The 18,597-nt window shown below is 35.7% G+C and overlaps 1 long non-coding RNA gene across 1 annotated transcript; it reads right to left on the reverse strand.

Moving 5' to 3' along the window:
• Positions 1 to 2,027: 2,027 nt before the first annotated feature.
• Positions 2,028 to 3,342, reverse strand: LOC120125125. Its single transcript, XR_005516333.1, has 3 exons — positions 3,189 to 3,342; positions 2,385 to 2,741; positions 2,028 to 2,303 (listed from the first exon to the last, which is right to left on the reverse strand). It is a non-coding gene; the product is annotated as an uncharacterized LOC120125125 (long non-coding RNA).
• Positions 3,343 to 18,597: the final 15,255 nt, after the last annotated feature.

Below are 18,597 nucleotides of genomic sequence, written 5' to 3' on the forward strand. Positions count from 1 at the left end.
CTCTCAACTCTCACATGTCCAACCTATATTAAAATTTAATGGATGCATTAAATCCATTACTTGATACTTTGGAATATTCAATTCTAGCTGCACCGAGAGCTGCATTTGCCACATTCAAAATTTGTTTCAATGAGCTATTCTCTTGACACAGTCTGGAAATTTGTTCCTGAAAATGAAATGTAAGGCAAATGCAGAGAAAGAAGCCATTCAAAAAAAAAATTGACCAGTGATATTTTTTTGACAATGCAATTATTTTTAAACTGTTCTAGTTTTTTAACATTTTCGAATGGCTTCTTTCTCATTTACCTTACATTTTATTTTCAGGAACAAATTTCTAGATACCTTATTGTCAAAAACTCATGGTTATCAAAATCGGCCCGGCCGGTTCAACCGGTTGAACCATGAACCGATGGCCTGTCCGGTCCGGTTACCTCACAAAACCGGTCTGTCAATGAACCGACTGAAAACTGGTAAAACCGAGGTGAACCGGCTGAAAACAGGCATAACCAGTTTGAACCGCTAGTTAACTTTTTTCTTTTAAAAAAAATTAAACCAAACGACATCGTTTGTTCGAGCCAAGTCAAATTCGAGTATTGCTGAGCTCGACTCGATCTTGGAAACTTTAAAAGTAAGCTCAACTCGACTCAAAAACTCACGAGCTAAAAATTATCAAGTTCAACTTGAACTCGAAATATAATATTAAAACTTGAACTCGAAAAGGCTCGAACTCAAAAAAAAATAGAAGTTCGATTGAAGCCTAAAATTTGAGCTCAATTGAAGCGAAAGAATAGTTCGCTCTGTGCTCACCAAAAGGCTCCATGATATTGAATGTCAAATTACCTCTATTATTTATAGAAGTAAGTTGAGATGCTCTTCTATGTTTCTTAGCCATGTGGGATTGTTTTATTCTCATATTTTCTCTTTAAACTTTTGGGATGTTCTTCTATGTTTCTTAGCCATTTGTGATTGTTTTTAAAAAAAATTAAACCAAATGACATCATTTGTTATGCTTTTTTAAGCCCCAATTTTATTTTTTTATTATAGTTATATAATTATATTTATTATTTAATATGTTTTACCTTAGATATTATGTTATAGTTGATTTGAATCATTTTGTTTCACTTGATTTATGGTTTTTAATTTATATATGACTTGTGATATTTTTTATACCTTTTAATATTGTAAACTTAAAAAAAGTGTTACATATATTAATATTGCTTTGATATTATGTAAAATTAAAAATAAATATTATTTTATATAAAATCCGGTTCAACCGCAGTTGAACCCGGTTGAACCAGTGAACCAGTACCTTCACCGTTCAATGTCCGATCCGGTTTTAAAAACATTGTAAAACTTGAATTTTACACCAATCCTGAAAAAACTGGAAGAAGTACAACCATAACATGCCTTTATTGTCAAAAAAATATCACTGGTCATAATTGTAACTACCAAGTTGGTCAAGATATCTATATCAAACCATACCACAATTAGCAGATACTCTTTTTCTTTTAACAAGCAGCATAATTGAATGATAAAGCCTTAATTTCAGATTCGGATTCTGAAGCCTCTTTTCAGCTCCGTACCGATACACAAATCGTTTTTCTTACACAATTTCAGAACACTCAAACCAACAATGAATCAAAAGATTATTAATAGTTCGATTGCTAAAGAAAGATGAGAAAAATTGGAATGAATAAACATGGATCACATCAGCCACTGCCAAGAGTTTGTGACTAAATATTTGACTTGAGGATCCATCGGCAATGCATGGGCTTAATATTTCAATCTTTTTTTTACTCTATATCATAAGCGTTTCCTAATCCATCTGGGCAGGCAAATCAATTACATTTCCACGCGATAAAAAAAATAGAAAAATTAAAACATAAAAACCTAACATGAATTACATCGTAATTTTTAAACCACCTAAAGTTAAATAAATATAAATTTATTTAAACACCATTCTAATTATTAAGATATCATAATCTATATAAATAGAAAACGATCATGTACACAAGTATAACATGCTAAAATATAGGAAGGGTCAAATGTAGAAGCAAAGTAGTAACTTTGTTGGCTCCATATAGGTGCTAAATATGCAGGCATAATAGAACCAATTGAAGAGATAAACACAATGCTCCGGATGTTGAGCTTTCAAGAGTCCCCGGATGCTGAAGCTTTCAAAAGAGGATGAGCCAGTATGTTAATGTTATAAGCTGATTCAAAGTTGGTACTCGTCAGAAATGAAACATCTTCCGCCGTGTAATCCATCACCATTTTCCCTATATTATTTCCCACTTTATTACCTGCAAATTTTACCAATCATCATCACAACTCAGATCCAACTAATTTACAACCAAATGAGAATATTAGTAGTAATTTTTGACCGGGATGTTAAGCCTCCCATTGAACTCAGAGGAAACAGTGTTTATCAGCTTTTCCCTTTGAGCTTGATTCAGAACATCGCACGCTGAAGCCGTGACTTGGAAACCCTTGCTTTCCATTGGAGCAAGCAATTGTTGAGCTCAATTCAGTTTGAGAGCATGTATGTACCCTCGCTCCCAGTCCCGCTAATTCAACCAATAAAAATAAATAAATCACATATATTTCTTTCTAATTGAGCTTGATTCAGAACATCGCACGCTGAAGCCGTGACTTGGAAACCCTTGCTTTCCATTGGAGCAAGCAATTGTTGAGCTCATATTCAGTTTGAGAGCATGTATGTACCCTCGCTCCCAGTCCCGCTAATTCCTCCAATAAAAAAAAAATCACATATGTTTCTTTTCTAAATATGAAAAATGTCAATTACCATAGTAATGAACAATATCCTGGCAGATTGAATCAATTTAAAAGCAGAGAAGTCGGACTAAAAAGAAAAAGAAATAATTTGCCAAGGAACATTAAAACAGAATCACAGATCCAGCAATAAGCAAAGCAAAGTAAACTGACTTTCAAAAATTTTTTATTTTTATAGCTTCAATTACCAAATTTTGGCAATCCAGAAAACTGACTTTAGAAACAATTTATGTTTAAAATTCAAGTCAAATACACGATTTTTTTTTATTAAATCTAACCTGACATAATATTTGAAAGAGATCAAATTCACAACAATCAAGGATTATAGCGAGAAAGAACAAAAATTGAATGAAAACGAAAAGGTTAAGGAGTTTACAGATGAAGGGGGGTTAAACCTTGCGGATAAAGCCCCAGTGGCTGGTTCTCGCCGTAGCTGAGTCCCGAGTATAAGTCTCCCTCAACTCTAGATCTATCTCATCCGCCTTGCCGCCGCCGCTGTGTTTCTTATGCGGTCATATTTGTATATCTTTTTGAGAGTGGAAGAAAGAAAATGTGGGAAATAGGTTAGGCTGCGATTTATTTTTATGCAAGGGGCTGATGGGGACTATATATGCGTCTTATTGTGGCGTTTGCTTAAAATGCCACTATATATTCATCTTCTTTGCGGCGTTTTCTAAGAAAATGCCACTAAAGTAGAGTTTGTTACGGTTTATAAAAAAATGTCACTAATGTTATCTTTTTGTGGCTTTTAAACTATAAACGCCGTGATATGTAAAAACTTAGCGACATTTTCTTCATGCGGTGATCCCTCCAAAGGTAAGAGAAATATTTTATTTTTATTTTTCAAGCTAATTTATTAGGATTTTGGATGAAAGCATAAAATACAAAATTAATGTACATGATATTCTCTATCATTTGTAACATGTGTTCATGCTTTCCATGCTCGAAACCCTTATTTCTTGAATTGGATGGATGAAGGGGAGGTTAGTTTTTGATGTTATAAGGCTTGATTATGTAGTTGGTGTTGTAGAATCATTTTCATGCTTGAAGAATCATGAAAATGATTGAAACCCATTAGAAATGGTGTTTATTCAATTTGGCAATTAAGGTCTAATGATGAAATTGAAAGTTTAAATTGTTTTTGTTATGGATTGATTGCTAATACTGGAAATGTTTGAAGGTTGTTGGACACAGGCTTGAATCAAGTTGAAAACCATGCCTAATTCATCATGTTTCGACCTATAAGGGGAAAATAGGGAAATTATGGAAAAATTTACTAAGTTTAGAATGATGTATGGTTGAAGGGGAAAATAGGGAAATTATGGAAAAATTATACTAAGTTTAGATATGATGTATGGTTGATTCTACAAGCTTTAGAAGTTGTTTGGCCTAATTTGGACCAAATTACAAAGTGTAGGAAATAAAGGGTTTGATATGGAAATGATTATAATTGATGTAGAATGCTTGAATATGTTGTTAGAAACTTGATTTGAATTTAAATGGCAAGCGACCATTTTGGTATTACGAAAATGTTGAGATGAATTTTAAGAGAATTTATTTTAGTGGTTAGATTGTGAAAAATTCATTTGTTATGCAAAATTCTTTGATTTTGATATGAGATTTGAAGTTATAATGTGAAAGATTAATGGTATTTTAAGTATTAAGATTGGTATTGATCAAATGAAATGGAATTGGTATCGAATAAGTATTGAAAGTGCAACACTCCAATTTAAGGGCTAAATTTTAGAAATGGATTAAATTGTAAAATTTCAAGTTGGCATATCAGTTTATAAAGTGCAAGAAATTTAGTGACTAACCTCATAGTTTAACCAATTATTTTATATGATGAATATAAACCCCATTTTAGTAAGTTTTTGCAGATTTTTCCATTTTCCTCATCACCTCAACCCTCATTTGAACTCGATCTATGCACCGTTTGGCCTCCGTTCGACGAACCGAAACCACCATCATGTTCGTTGCCGAACGATGAACAGAATCCCTCAAACCTCTAGTCGTGAATCGGCGTCGTTTGTCACTAATTTCAGTTGAAGATATCGGTTTTAACTCGATTTTCGTTGGTTTCTGTCGATTCACGTCAATCCGACCACCCATTTTCGACACTTCCCACACCATCATGTTCCTTGCATCGTTTTCGAGTCCACCGGTGTCCTCCGTGTCTCTGTCGTCACCGGCGCGTGAGGGGGTAAGGAAGTCAAAGTTTTTGATATTTCAGAATCGAGCTCTCTGCCGTTCAAATTGGGAACCGAGCTTGGTAAGTGTCTCAAAATACATCAAAATATTTTTTAGAAAATTTGTGTCTCAAAATACATCAAAATATTTTTTAGAAAATTTTCTAAGATTTTTAGGGGCTCTAGGGACGTCTCACGTGCCCCCACACGCCGCCCTTACACGTGGGGGAGGGTTGCAAAATAGTTTGGGGCAGATTTGAACCGGTTCGACCCAGTTTGACCAATCCGACCCGACCCGACCCGTTAACCATTGACTGCGTTGTTCGTTGACCACCTTTAACCATCTTTGACCACCATTGACCGGACCTTTGACTGGCGTTGACCGACCGTTGACTTTTTCTGGGTACACCTAACCTGACGTTTTTCGATGTCCTCAGTCCGTTTCGCCAAATTCAAACCCGGTAAGTTATTTTTCACTAATTTATCACTCGATTCAATCCGTTTTCAGAATTAAGCTCAATTTTTGATGAAATTTATATTGTTATGTATTTGAGGAATTATTGGAAGTTGAATTAAAGATTGAGGGCATTCAAGTGGAATTTAATTGGTCGATCAGTATGGCATAAAAATCGAGATAATACATTACTACATCTTTATACTTTATAAAACATGTTGAAAATGGAAAAATACATGAATGTATATGATTGGACTATTATGCATGTTTGTTTATGGATGAACTCGAATCGAATACGGTTTAAGCGATAAATTATGAGAATACTTCGATCAGGTAAAATTACAAAAATACCCTTATGTTGTAATAAGGACAAAAATTGACTCTGGAAGTTGGATAAGAAATTTTAAAGACATATTGATATGATGAAACTAATGATGTTTATAGAAAATTCCTAGTGACCTGTTGTAACATCTGAGAAGGCACTTGACCCGAAAATCTCTGAGTTATGAATAATAGTTTATCGAGGGTGATATTTTGTCAGAATAGTTCGAAGGGACTGGCATAAATGATAAGTTTGAATTTAATAATAAGATCGGACGAAATGTATTATTGTAATACACTGGATCTGTAAAATGACCAAATAACCCTGAAATGGAAATGACCAAGAATACCACCAAATTCAGGAATGATTGGATATCCTCGAGCTATGAAATTAATGCAATAAAATTGAGCACCAGATAACCAAAATACCTTTATGGCCTAGACTAAGTTGATTGTAATACCCTTAAAAGTTATGGAACTCAACTTAAGTGAGTTGACCAGCGCTATGCTATGTCAGTACCTGAATAACATAGATACCACTCGAATCCTGGTTCGTCTCATCAATTGGATCGATGATAATTCTGAAAGTACTCAACTCAGCTCAACTCTAGATCGCATTTGGTACTAAGAAGTGGATATTCGTTAGACAAATCAACTACGAATAGCAAATTGAACTAAACGGAAGTATAATATGTATCGAAATTCATAAATATCTGAATTACTCTGGAAAACTCCGAGATAGACTTGACTACAAGTGAACTAAGTAAGCTCAATGAATGAGGATAAATAAGTGATTTGGATGAGTCTGGGAATGCTAATGAACTTACAAGATGTATGGTTCTTCTGGATCATGAAAACAAATTAAGCATGTCAACATTTCATGATATATGGAAGCATGGAAATGAAATAAATATTGGAAGATCTATTCAGCGATGACTCCGAATGATTTAATGGACAAGAATTTGTGGTATTAAAGAGTAAATACCTGGAAGAACAAAGAATTTACCAGACAATAAGCATTAGTTATGGGAACTATTCATATCAAGTAACTCGTTAATCCGATCAATCGACAAAGATTGTAAAATTCCTAAATCGTTGTTCTCCCTTATCAGGTCAAATCCTTCAGGTTATATGAAAATACAAGTAACTCCGATGTAAGGATTCTGAATACCCTTTTGATTAGTAGCTTCCAAAAAATGTATGAATAATATATGATCCCGATAAGTCTCAATCTGAATAACTATGATTCTGTCAGTTATCGAACTCTTTCAATAGTGATTCTAAATCACAACATTTATCGATATACTAAGATACGAGTTTCTCTGCCTAATAATTATTTGTACTTCTGAATAATATCTGTAAACTCTAGTGTGTTCCCTACCCACATGAATTTTTATCTGATTTCCGATTTGAATTTGTTCTGACATCTTATCTGAAATATGTTCTGGTTCCTAACCTGGATTCGTTCTGATATATGATCTGAATTATGTTTTTTTTTTTATCTTCGTTTATTGATGGTAAATGTTTTATTTGGGGTATTGTTGGAGGAATTATATATGCAGGTTCCTTGGCTTATCTCATGGCCTTACTTAGTGTGTAGGTGGGTGTATGGTTCTGGGGAACCTACACATTATGGTGTGTTTGGTTGGAGGATTACTATGGTTTTTGATAAATGTTTTATGGGAGGGGTTTTGGAGGAAGTTACCGTTACTACATGCTCCTCTTCTTTGTGCTCAGGGCCTTACTTGGTGTGTTGGTGGTGTATGGCTCTGGGGAACCTACACATTATGGTGTGTCCGGTTTGGAGGGATTAATATGGTTTTTGAATAAAAATATTTTGAACTGCCACTGTTTTAAAAGAAAAATATGTATCTTTTCACTGGTTTTGCGAGAACACACTAATACCTATTCTGATCTCCTAAACTTAGTCAATCGAAATACTTATCTGAACTGAACGCTCATTATCCGTTACCACCTGAAATATCAGTAGGATCTCCGCTCAACTAAAATCTGTAGATGTCGGAACCAATAAGGAAATATATGTTTATTTGTATATGCACGTTCTTCAGCATCATCTGGTAGTTCTGTATTACTGAGATTTCCAAAGCTCACTCTGTTACTCACCTTTTCAGGTTAAAAGAATCGTACCAATGCATCTATCGACATCAGTAAAGAAGTTCTTCTGGCGTTGTTTGTAGAGATGGTACATGTGATTAGGGGGCATGTAATTGTATTTTGTTTTATTTACGAGTCTGAAAATCTGTTTTATTTCTAAATTGGTAAAGTCTAATTTTTATTTATAAATGATTTTATGAGTTTACATGTTTCAATAAAAGTTCTAAATTTTCTGAGATTTTTATAGTGGGTCACTCCGGTGGCTTTAATGTGACAACCCATATTGGATCGGGTTATCCGCATCGGTCTGAGGGGGTTACAGAAAGAATTTTTTGAACCTTATGATAATGTGCACTATGTTACTAAGATTACTAACATGTACTTTGAAATGTATTGTTTTTTAAATGATGTACATGAAGACCGTGATCAAAATTAAGATACAAGCAAGATTAAACTGAGCAAAAAGTCCAAGAGTGAAGTTTTATCATTAAGATTATATTATATGTATGACGAGGAGACTTGCATTCTTACTTATATTATTATATGTATGATACAAGGAAGACTTGCGATTCAACCTTGACTATTTTGGAAATGAAAAGTATTTGAATCATGTTATGATATATTTGCATAATGTTTTGTTAAATTGTATTTGAATGATTTCGGGTATGAACTGTCCAATGCACTATTATATGATATTTGATATAACTATCGATGTTGATATTTTGATAATGGATGATATGATTTTTGATAAATGTCCATTGTATATACATTGAGATTGTCTGGGATAGTTGGCATAAATAGAGGTGGAGTATCATCAGCTGCATTATGCATATAGTAAGTGAATTTGGTACTATTATGTGCAGTTGCATTGAGTACATGGTAACGTGATTTTGGTTCCATGTTACTTTAAGGAATGCAATACATAGTGAATTTGGTACTATAGTATTCTCGATTATCGATACATGATGTTTTATTTCTACGTACTTGTATATCTGTCTGGCACTAAAAGTGTAATATGTGGATACTAGTGACTCGTGTACTTGCATTCTCATATATTATACATTGGGTTATGATTTGAATGATGTGAATGTACATGTTTGATCTATTCGATTGAAAGTAAATCTTTCATCAGATACTTTGATTTGATATAAATGTTTATATCTAAACTGTTGATTTACAGGTTATTATATAAAGTGACATAAGTCTTATTATATGTTCATATATTATTATATGATAATTTCCTTACTATGGCTCATATGGTGTTTTATATTTAATATACTCACTTTATACATAGAAATGTCTCGCTAGGTATATACTTAGCATGATGATTTCACACGTAGGTAAAGGAAATCGAGTGAAGTATGGAGCTTAGCCTAACATCACTTAGCGAGTATTACATGTCAGCATCAGTATGACATCTCTTGATGTTTTTGATATTTCTAGTTGACATGTATATATTGGTCATGACATTCTGATATAAACTTGTTTGAAACTGGTTTGAAGTATTATATATGCTAGCTTATAATGGATAGTATTTATTCTTACTAGTTATAAATAATGGTTTGCTAGTTAGTATTTTAGAAAATTATATTTTGATTTCTATCGAGAAGAATTTTTATTCAGGAAGTTTCATTAGTATTGAACTGCCATGTTGGTGCCTTAAATTGAATGCAATTTGAATATTAAAAATATTTTATTTCGATTTTATGCGATTGAATTAATTGTGGTTTTATTGATTTTAAATAATTGATTTTTAGAAACAAAGTATCTGATTTTCGAATAATGATTGCTATGATAAGTTTATGTGACATATCTGACTCGTGTTCGATGAAAGATATGGAAAGGGGGTGTTACAGGACCTACGGTTATGCTGCCAATCATCAAGAGTACCTTCGACCGCTTTGATTTTCTCACAAGTATTGCCCGAAGAATATGTTCATATGACAGAAACTCTCAACTTGCTCTCTTCTACATTTTCCCAAGAAAATAATCACATGAAGACGACCCATGCTGCTTTCTTGTACAAGCAGTGTCCATGACTAAGTAACAATGTCAAACTTCTCAGTAAATTTTGTGAAGACCTTATAATTCGAATAAGAAAGTATCCAATTCTTATCTGCAATATATCTATCAATCCTCTCCCTAATAGACAGATTAACCAACTAACCATAATTTCATGTGAACCAACCACGACAAGGCTTACAATCAAATAACCTATTATGCTCAAGAACATCAAAATTCCTCATTTGCACTCTAACTATCCTACGACCTCCTTGCTTTTCGAAATCATTAATAATAGAGATGAAATATCCTCGTAAGCCAAGTAAAAGAAGTAGTAGACAAATTAGAAATAATGTTCCACATTTCATGCTTCAGCTGAGCATGGTGACTCCGTACACACCCGAAAAATGAAACCGATCAAGACCATGATCAACAATACAATAAATATGAAAGCAAGAATAAGATAAGATCTCAATATTGACTTCATTATTCCAAAGCAACATTAAACTAGTACACGAATTTCCTTTATCAACCATAAAGCAATTATCCATATCAAGCTTAATTACTACAAAGGAAAGAACTTTTATTCGGTTTTATTCTTGTTTAACAAAGAAACAAAACACTTTCCGACTTTTGACTAATAAAACGACCCAACGAATGAACTGTCGTAGGATTGTTCATTCCCATAATAATTCCAACAGATTATTAATATTGTTCACGGCGGGGTTGACCCTTGACCATCGCCAAGGAGTTTTTAACATTGCTCATCCCAGCTTCATTTTCTTTTGTCTGTGTCATCCTCGTTCTCTTCTGTAAAATCTGATGAGTGACCTCATATTTCCTCTCAAGTCCTCTCTTAGGATCATGCCCAGTAGTAATAATCGACCCTTCTTTATTGGCACTCTTGGAGACCACTTCATCATTAATAGAATCAATATCTCCTTTGTCTAGCCCATTCATCTTAAGAGTAGTAATAGCTTTTAAGTTTCAGTGAATTTTTTTGGAAGAGTATTGTCGTAACCGTTTTTCGGTTGGGCCCCAAATTGGGTTTCGACTTGAAATAATTGGGTTGGGAGTCGCCACCGATAATTTATTTATGAAAAATGGGTTGAACGGATACTTTATTTCTTACCTGATCTGTGTCGTACCAAAGATGTGTCGGATTCGGGAGTCAGTTACAGTCAAGGAAGGGTTAGCACTCTTGAACTGCCCTTTCGGTACTATGTAATTTCCAATTATCTTTAATTAAGAAAATTGAAAGTTTAACTTGAAAGGTAAAATAACTATCCCAAATACTTACCCTTGATAGTTTTAAAAGTGTACCATTTAGGAAGTTAAGAAACATGTTAGATAAAAATGTAGTAAAAATGAATAAAATAAAGAATGTGAAATAAAAATAAATGCAATAAAGTAGAGAATATAAAACAGATAAAGAAGATGTAAGCAAGATAAATAAAATAAAATAAAGAGGCACAAAAACAAATATAAAAAATATATATATAAATAAAATACATAAAATAAAGAAGATAATAACAATACAAAAATAAAAATAGAAGATAAAAAAAAGACAAAATGAAATATATAAAATAATAAATATATATAACATATAATTATAGTAATAAAATATATATAAATAATAATGATATATGAAAAAGAATTAAAAGTATATATATATATATATATATATATATATATATATATATATATATATATATATATATATATATATATATAACGATAGAATATAGAAAATAAAAAAATATAAAAAAAATACCCAAATGAAGATGATTAATATATATATATATATATATAAGAATAATAAAAAAAATGCATGTAACAACAAATGACTATTATAAAAGAAAAGTTAAAATTGGGGCCAAATTTGAAAGACAATTAACGTTGATATTGCGCATTAGGATGGGCGAAATGAATGTTTTAACTTTAAGCTTTTCTTCTCTATTTTTCGAAAATCAAAATAATTTTCTAAGATCGGGCCTCGGGATTACTATATCTACAAGATAGATCTTTAAAAAACCTTCCCGTTCATCGGCCAAAAATGATTTTATTTGGGTTTGACTCGAGCAAAAATAATGGAGAAACACACATGCAAAGACTTAAAGCGATAAAGGTACAAGCTTTTACCTTTTCTACTTATTTTCCTCTTCGAGAATCACGTTTTTTGCTCCGATTTGCTAGTAATTTCTGCTGTTTATTTCATATCGTATGTTACAAATGGGGAGGATTACATGTTTTTATAGTGAAAAAAACTAACTAAGAATAGAATCCTAATGCAACTAGACTCCTTGCTCGGTTGTTGCACGTTTGTTGGTGTGGTTGTTGCTTTAAAAGATATGGTGGTGGAAGAGTCCTCTCAGGAGAGGAACTCTTGCTAGCTCTATCTTTTAAGAAAATTGGTGTCTACAGCTGCCCCTCTTTATCCTTTTTCGTGGAACAAAAAATAGGACAAAGATAAAAAGACACAAATTTTCGTTCAATGGAGTTGAAGAATAATTCTCTGTCGAATTGAGTTGCGGATGGCTCCTCCATCGCGAAGTCGAGTCAATCTTGAAATGATTTGAATCAGAATGTGGCTTTTCGTTGTAGTTCACTTTGGTATTCTTCTAGGTTTAAAGAACTTGGCTAAAAATTCTTTTGGAAAGTAATCTCTTGACTCCACAATATGGTTGATATGCCCTCGAGCTGAATGAAACCAAACTCGAAAAGTCTTCGCTGACAGATAGCTTTTCTGGACTTAAGCTATGCTGACGGAAAGGCTTCTTGCTACTAAGGCACGACTAACCCAGATCTTCTTCTCGACTTGAAAACCTCGATTGTAGCCTGACAATAGTGTGATTGAGCTGTTATCGAGCTGAATGGAATCGAACTCGATAATTTTATTGACAGATAGCTCTTCTTGCCTTGAGCTATGTTGTAAATAATGTGCCTTGGAGCTGAGCGTAGTCAAACTCGAATGTCTTTGTTGACAGATAACCCTTCTTTGAGTTGGATATCCTTCGTCATGAAGTTGAAATCCAATCTAGAGATGGAAGCTGCTTATGTGCACGATTCCCTTCGTCGTGAACTTGAAACCGCGAGTGGTACCTTCGTCGTGAAGTTGAGCCTGGTAATTGGATATCCTTCATCGTGAAATTGAAATCCAAGTAGGTAGTATTGTTCCAAGTCCAATATCCTCCGTCGTGAGGTTGAAATTGGCTCTGGAAATTGTTTGTTGACAGTCAGCCGCCCCTTCGCTGTGAAGTTGAGCTTGTGTTGTCTCGAGTTCAATATCCTTCGCTGTGAAGTTGAAATTGACTCTGAATGAAACTGAAAAGTTGTTTGTTGACAATCAGTCGCCCCTTCGATGTGAAGTTGAGCTTGTGTTGTCTTGAGTCCAATATCCCTCGCTGTGAAGTTGAAATTGGCTCTGAAACTGGGAAGCCTCCTCGTCGTGAAGTTGAGCCTCAAATGGCACGATATCCTCCATCGTCGTGGAGTTGAAATCGTGGATGTGCGGGTACGATATCCTCCGTCGTGGAGATTAAATCTTGGATGACCCCTTTGTCGTGAAGTTGAGCCTTGACTTGGATATCCTTCATCGTGAAGTTGAAATCCAAGTATTACATGTTGTGGGTGGAAACGATTCCCTTCGCCTTGAGGTTGAAACCATGGATGTCCCTTTTATTGTGAAGTTTGGCTTCGAGCTAGATATCCTCCGCTGCGAGGTTGAAATAATGGTGCTGTTCATCTTTTTGATGGTTTTGTTTGCTGCTTCTACTGCGCTGTTCATCTTTGGTCTATAGGTAGTAGAATTGTGATTCTTTATGTTGAATTGCTCATAAGAAGCTTTCATCATTTTATTGTTCAAGTTTGTAGTGTTATCGGTAATGATCCTTTCAGGTAAACCATACCGACATATGATCTCTTTTTTCAAAAACTTACAAATAATGGATTGAGTGACACTGACATAGGAAGCATCCTCTACCCACTTGGTGAAATAATCGATGGCTACAAGGATGAAACGATGACCATTCGAATCCTTCGGATGGATTTGCCTAATAACATCCATGCCCCACATAGGGAAAGGTCATGGTGACGTCATGACATGAAGTGGATGAGGTAGAACATTTATTTTATCTCCGTAAATCTGACATTTATGACATCTTCTAGCATAGTTGATGCAATCACTTTCCAGTATAGACCAGAAATATTCGCATATCATTATTTGTCTCGACATCATATGTCCATTTGCATGTGCTCCACAAACTCCGTCATGTACTTCTTCCATTATCATTTTTTCCTCTTCAGTATCGATGCATCTTAACAGATCTTGATTATGACTTTTCTTGTACAAGACCTACCCATCAAGGGCGAATCCAGTTGGCATCCTTCTAATGGTTCTTTTATCAGTTTCAGTGGCTTCCTCTGGATAACTTCAATGCTTGATATACTGCAAAATGTCGTAGTACCAAGGCTTAGTGTCTTTTACTTCTTCAATCTGGTAGCAATGAGTCGTGTACTCATACGACTGCATGTCAATTGGCATCATTTCAGACTCCGCGCTAACTTTGAATGCGACTGCCAAGGTAGCCAAAGCATCAGCCATTTGATTTTCTTCTCTCGGTACATAGTGGAAGGTAACTTCATCGAATTCTTCGAGCAGGTTCAATATTAGCTTCCGGTATTCTATCAGTTTTGCATCTTTGGTTTCCCATTCTCCACGGAGCTGATAGATTACTAATGCTGAATCTTCGTATATCCGCAAGGTCTTTATATTTTGCCCCAGTGCAGCTCAAATTCCCAAGACACATGCTTCATACTCTGCCATGTTATTGGTACAATTGAAGTTCAGTCTGCTGGCAAATGGGTAGTGACCCTTTTGGAGAGATCAGTATTGCCCCGATGCCATGTCCAAATGCATTGGATGCCCCATCGAAGTACATTCTCCAGGAATTGTCTGTCGAAGTACTTGTTTCTTCTAAAGATAAAGCCATAAAGTCTTCGTCTGGGAAATCAAAGTCTAACGGCTCATAATTCTCATCGGTTCTGCTTGCCAAGAAATCTGACATGGCACTTCCTTTTATGGCCTTCTGGCTCACGTATTCGATGTCGAATTCAGACAATAACATTTGACATTGAGCTAAGTTTCCAGATAGAGCAGGCACACCCATCATGTATTTTAGTGGATCCAGCTTGGAAATCAGCCAAGTGGTATGATACAACATATATTGTCGGAGTCTTTTTGTAGCCCAAACTAAAGCACAACAAACCTTCTTAATAGGAGGATACCTGACCTCGCAATCAGTGAACTTTTTGCTTAAATAGTATATGTCTCTTTCATTTCTTCCAGATTTGTCATGTTGACCCAGGACACAATCAATTAAATTCTCGAATATGGATAGATAAAAGAACAGAGGTTTTCTTGGGATGGGGGACATTAAGATGGGAGTATGAGACAAGTACTCTTTTACCTTCTCGAATGCAATCTGACATTTTTCATCCCATGCTCCAGGGTTGTTCTTTCGGAGAAGGCGAACGATTGGATCACACTTATCGGTTAACTGAGATATGAACCGAGCTATGTAATTCAATCTGCTTAGAAAACCTCAGACCTCTTTTTGTGTTTGAGGTGGAGGTAGATTCTGGATAGCCTTAACTTTTTCGGGATTAACCTCAATGCCTTTTCTGCTGACCACGAAGCCTAACAGTTTTCTAGACGTCACCCTGAATGTACACTTGCTAGGGTTTAGTCGTAGATGGAACTTCCTCAATATCTGGAAGAGCTTTCTTAAATGCTCGACATGTTCATTTTCAGTCTGTGCTTCGACAATTATGTCGTCGATATAACCTCGATTTCTTTGTGCATCATATTATGGAACAGGGTCACCATGGCTCTCTGGTATGTTGCCCCAGCGTTCTTTAATCTGAAAGGCATCACTTTATAACAGAAAGTTCCCCACATTGTGATGAAAGTGGTATTCTCCATGTCTTCAGGGTGCATCTTGATATGATTGTACCCCGAGAATCCATCCATGATTGAAAAGTAGTTGTTCCCAGCTGTATTGTCCACCAGAGTGTCTATGTGTGGCAGAGGAAAGTTGTCCTTGGGACTTGCCTTGTTAAGGTCCGGGTAATCGACATACATGTGTAATTTCCCATCCTTCTTCGGTACAGGCACTATGTTGGCCACCCACTCCGAATATTTGGCCACTTGAAGAAAACCGGCATCAAATTGTTTCTTGACTTCTTCTTTGATCTTAAGGAGTATTTCTGGTCGCATCCTTCTCAGTTTCTGCTGCACTGGTTTACATTCTGGTTTGATAGGCAATTTGTGGACTACCATATCTGTGTCTAATCCCGACATGTCTTGATATGACCAGGCGAACACCTCTCTATACTCCTGAAGTAAGACTATTAGGTTGTGTCTTGCTTCTGTCGAAAGAGTTGTGTCGATTTTAACCTCCTTTCGATCTTCCTCAGTGCCCAGATTCAAGATTTTGATTGTCTCTTTATGGGGCAGTATTTGTTTATCTTCTCTTTCTACTATTCTCAACAATTCGATAGGCAAGTTACATTCCTCTTCAGTGTCGCATTCATAAAATTCCTCATGACAAATAGCTGATTCAAAATCCACATCCGGATCAGGATCATTAGTTCCTACATTATTATTATCTGGGGATCTGAAAGAAGGGAAAATTTTCATGTGTGAGAGGAAAATATCCCACTTGAAATAATCAAGAATTGAATTCGAGAGAAAGGAAATGAAGTACCGAAATGAAAAAGATAGCCAATGAATTTAAAAGGAAATAAAGGAAAATTTGTTTGCCATGGGAAGAGAAAAATGCATCTTTTATTGAACTTAAACCAAATGTTTATTCGCCCTTACAAAAGATTACATATTGCCCCGGGTATATGCAAATAGGGATAGTTTGAATATTACTCTGAAAGACTCTTGTAAACCACATGTAGTTCTTCGACCGACCAACTGCTAGGCACGAACCCAGGTGGCAGAGGGCATATCCCAGATTCATCTTCGCTGTTAACATTTCCAGTGGTCACGGTATTGATGCTCAGATCTTCTAAATCCACTTCTAAGTCTGATAAGGTGGTCTCAAATACATAACCACCTAACTTGAATGTGTGGCAAAGAGGCGGGAATGTCATGAGTTCCCATTGAAGTTCACTTCCAGTCAACCTGGCTAGTTTTCTCTCTCGGTTCTTTTAAACTTCTTTTCTCTTCTCATGGTAACTGGGCTGAAAGCCGTGCCCAAACCGGTCTGGCTTTGAAATAGGAAGGACTGGATCAATCCTCTCTTGCAAAAACTTCCCAAACCCTTTTTCAGTCTTGGCACCTTGTCCAAATGTTTGCATGATCTCCATCTTGGTATATTTGGAAAGTCGGGGTCCAGGAATCATTCTTCCTTCTGTCGCAAAGGTGGAAATCACAAATTCCAAGGAACGGAATGAACATTCCACCGCTTCTTCATCTACTCTGATGTATGGGGCCTCTGTGGTCACACTTGCCACAATATCTTCCTCAGCATTGATAATTACTAAGGCCCCGTCAATAAGAAATTTAACCTTTTGGTGCAGTGTGGATGGTATTGCACCAACTTGATGAATCCATGGCCTTCCCAAAAGACAGTTGTAGGAAGGCATAATATCCATCACCAGAAACTCAATGTTGTAGGTGGCTGGTCCGATCATTAGTGGTACCTCAATCTTGCCAATTACATCTCTCTTGGTCTCGTCAAATGTTCAGACCACGTTCTGGCAGGCTCTCATATGAGAGGTATCTATTGGTAGCCTCTTCAATGTTACCAAAGGCATCATGTTCAAGGCTGAGTCGTTATTGATCAACACACTCGGTAAGGCATGCCCCTTACAATAGGTAGTGATGTGTAATGCCTTAGTTCGACCTCTTTCTCCGGATGAAATCTCATCATCTGAGAATGAGATGAGATTATCAGCTTGAATATTACTTACTAGTCGATCCATCTTGCTGACTGGTATGTCTTATGGCACAAACGTTTGATTCAAGACTTTCAATATTGCCTCCCGATGTGCTTCAGAGTTTAATAAAAGTGCCAACATTGAAGTGCGCGTTGGCAAGCTATGGAGCTGTTCTACAATACTGTACTCGCTATGCTTCAAGAATTTGAGGAATTCTTTAGCTTCCTTCTCCTTTATAGGTTCATTGATAGCCAACATAACTTTCTTGAAGGGCTCTAGTGGTCTTTTCCCCACCTTGCTGTCACATTCTTTGGAAGAGCTTACCTGGCATTCGTACTTCCAAGGCACTTACCGACTATCCTTGTATTAAAAAGGTCAAGGTGTCGTGATCACCATCTTTGCTTGCGGAGTTGATGTTATCATCTTTGGATTAGGAGTAATAACCAAAGGACTACCCCTATCGAGTCTTTTTTCTGATGATTCTCTGGTAGCGTAAACATCTACCTCCAGGGAATCTTGAACTTCTTCGTAAAACTCCAACTCTATCTGGTCTATAATGAGTTGGACTAATGTCCTTAATTCAGAGCATTCTTGCACTTTATGTCCCTCTTCGTTGTGATAACAACAATAGTTACCACCTTCACCCTTTGCAGTACATGATTGTGGTGTAAGAAGCTCTACCTTTACCATTTGGCTCCACACCCAAGCCAGAGGAGCTTTGACTTATGAAACACTGGTTTTAATTCTCCTACCATTTTCGGTGGTGATTGCATT

The sequence above is a fragment of the Hibiscus syriacus genome, unplaced genomic scaffold (assembly GCF_006381635.1).
Source record: "Hibiscus syriacus cultivar Baekdansim isolate YM2019G1 unplaced genomic scaffold, ASM638163v2 tig00001340_pilon, whole genome shotgun sequence".
NCBI lineage: Eukaryota > Viridiplantae > Streptophyta > Magnoliopsida > Malvales > Malvaceae > Hibiscus > Hibiscus syriacus.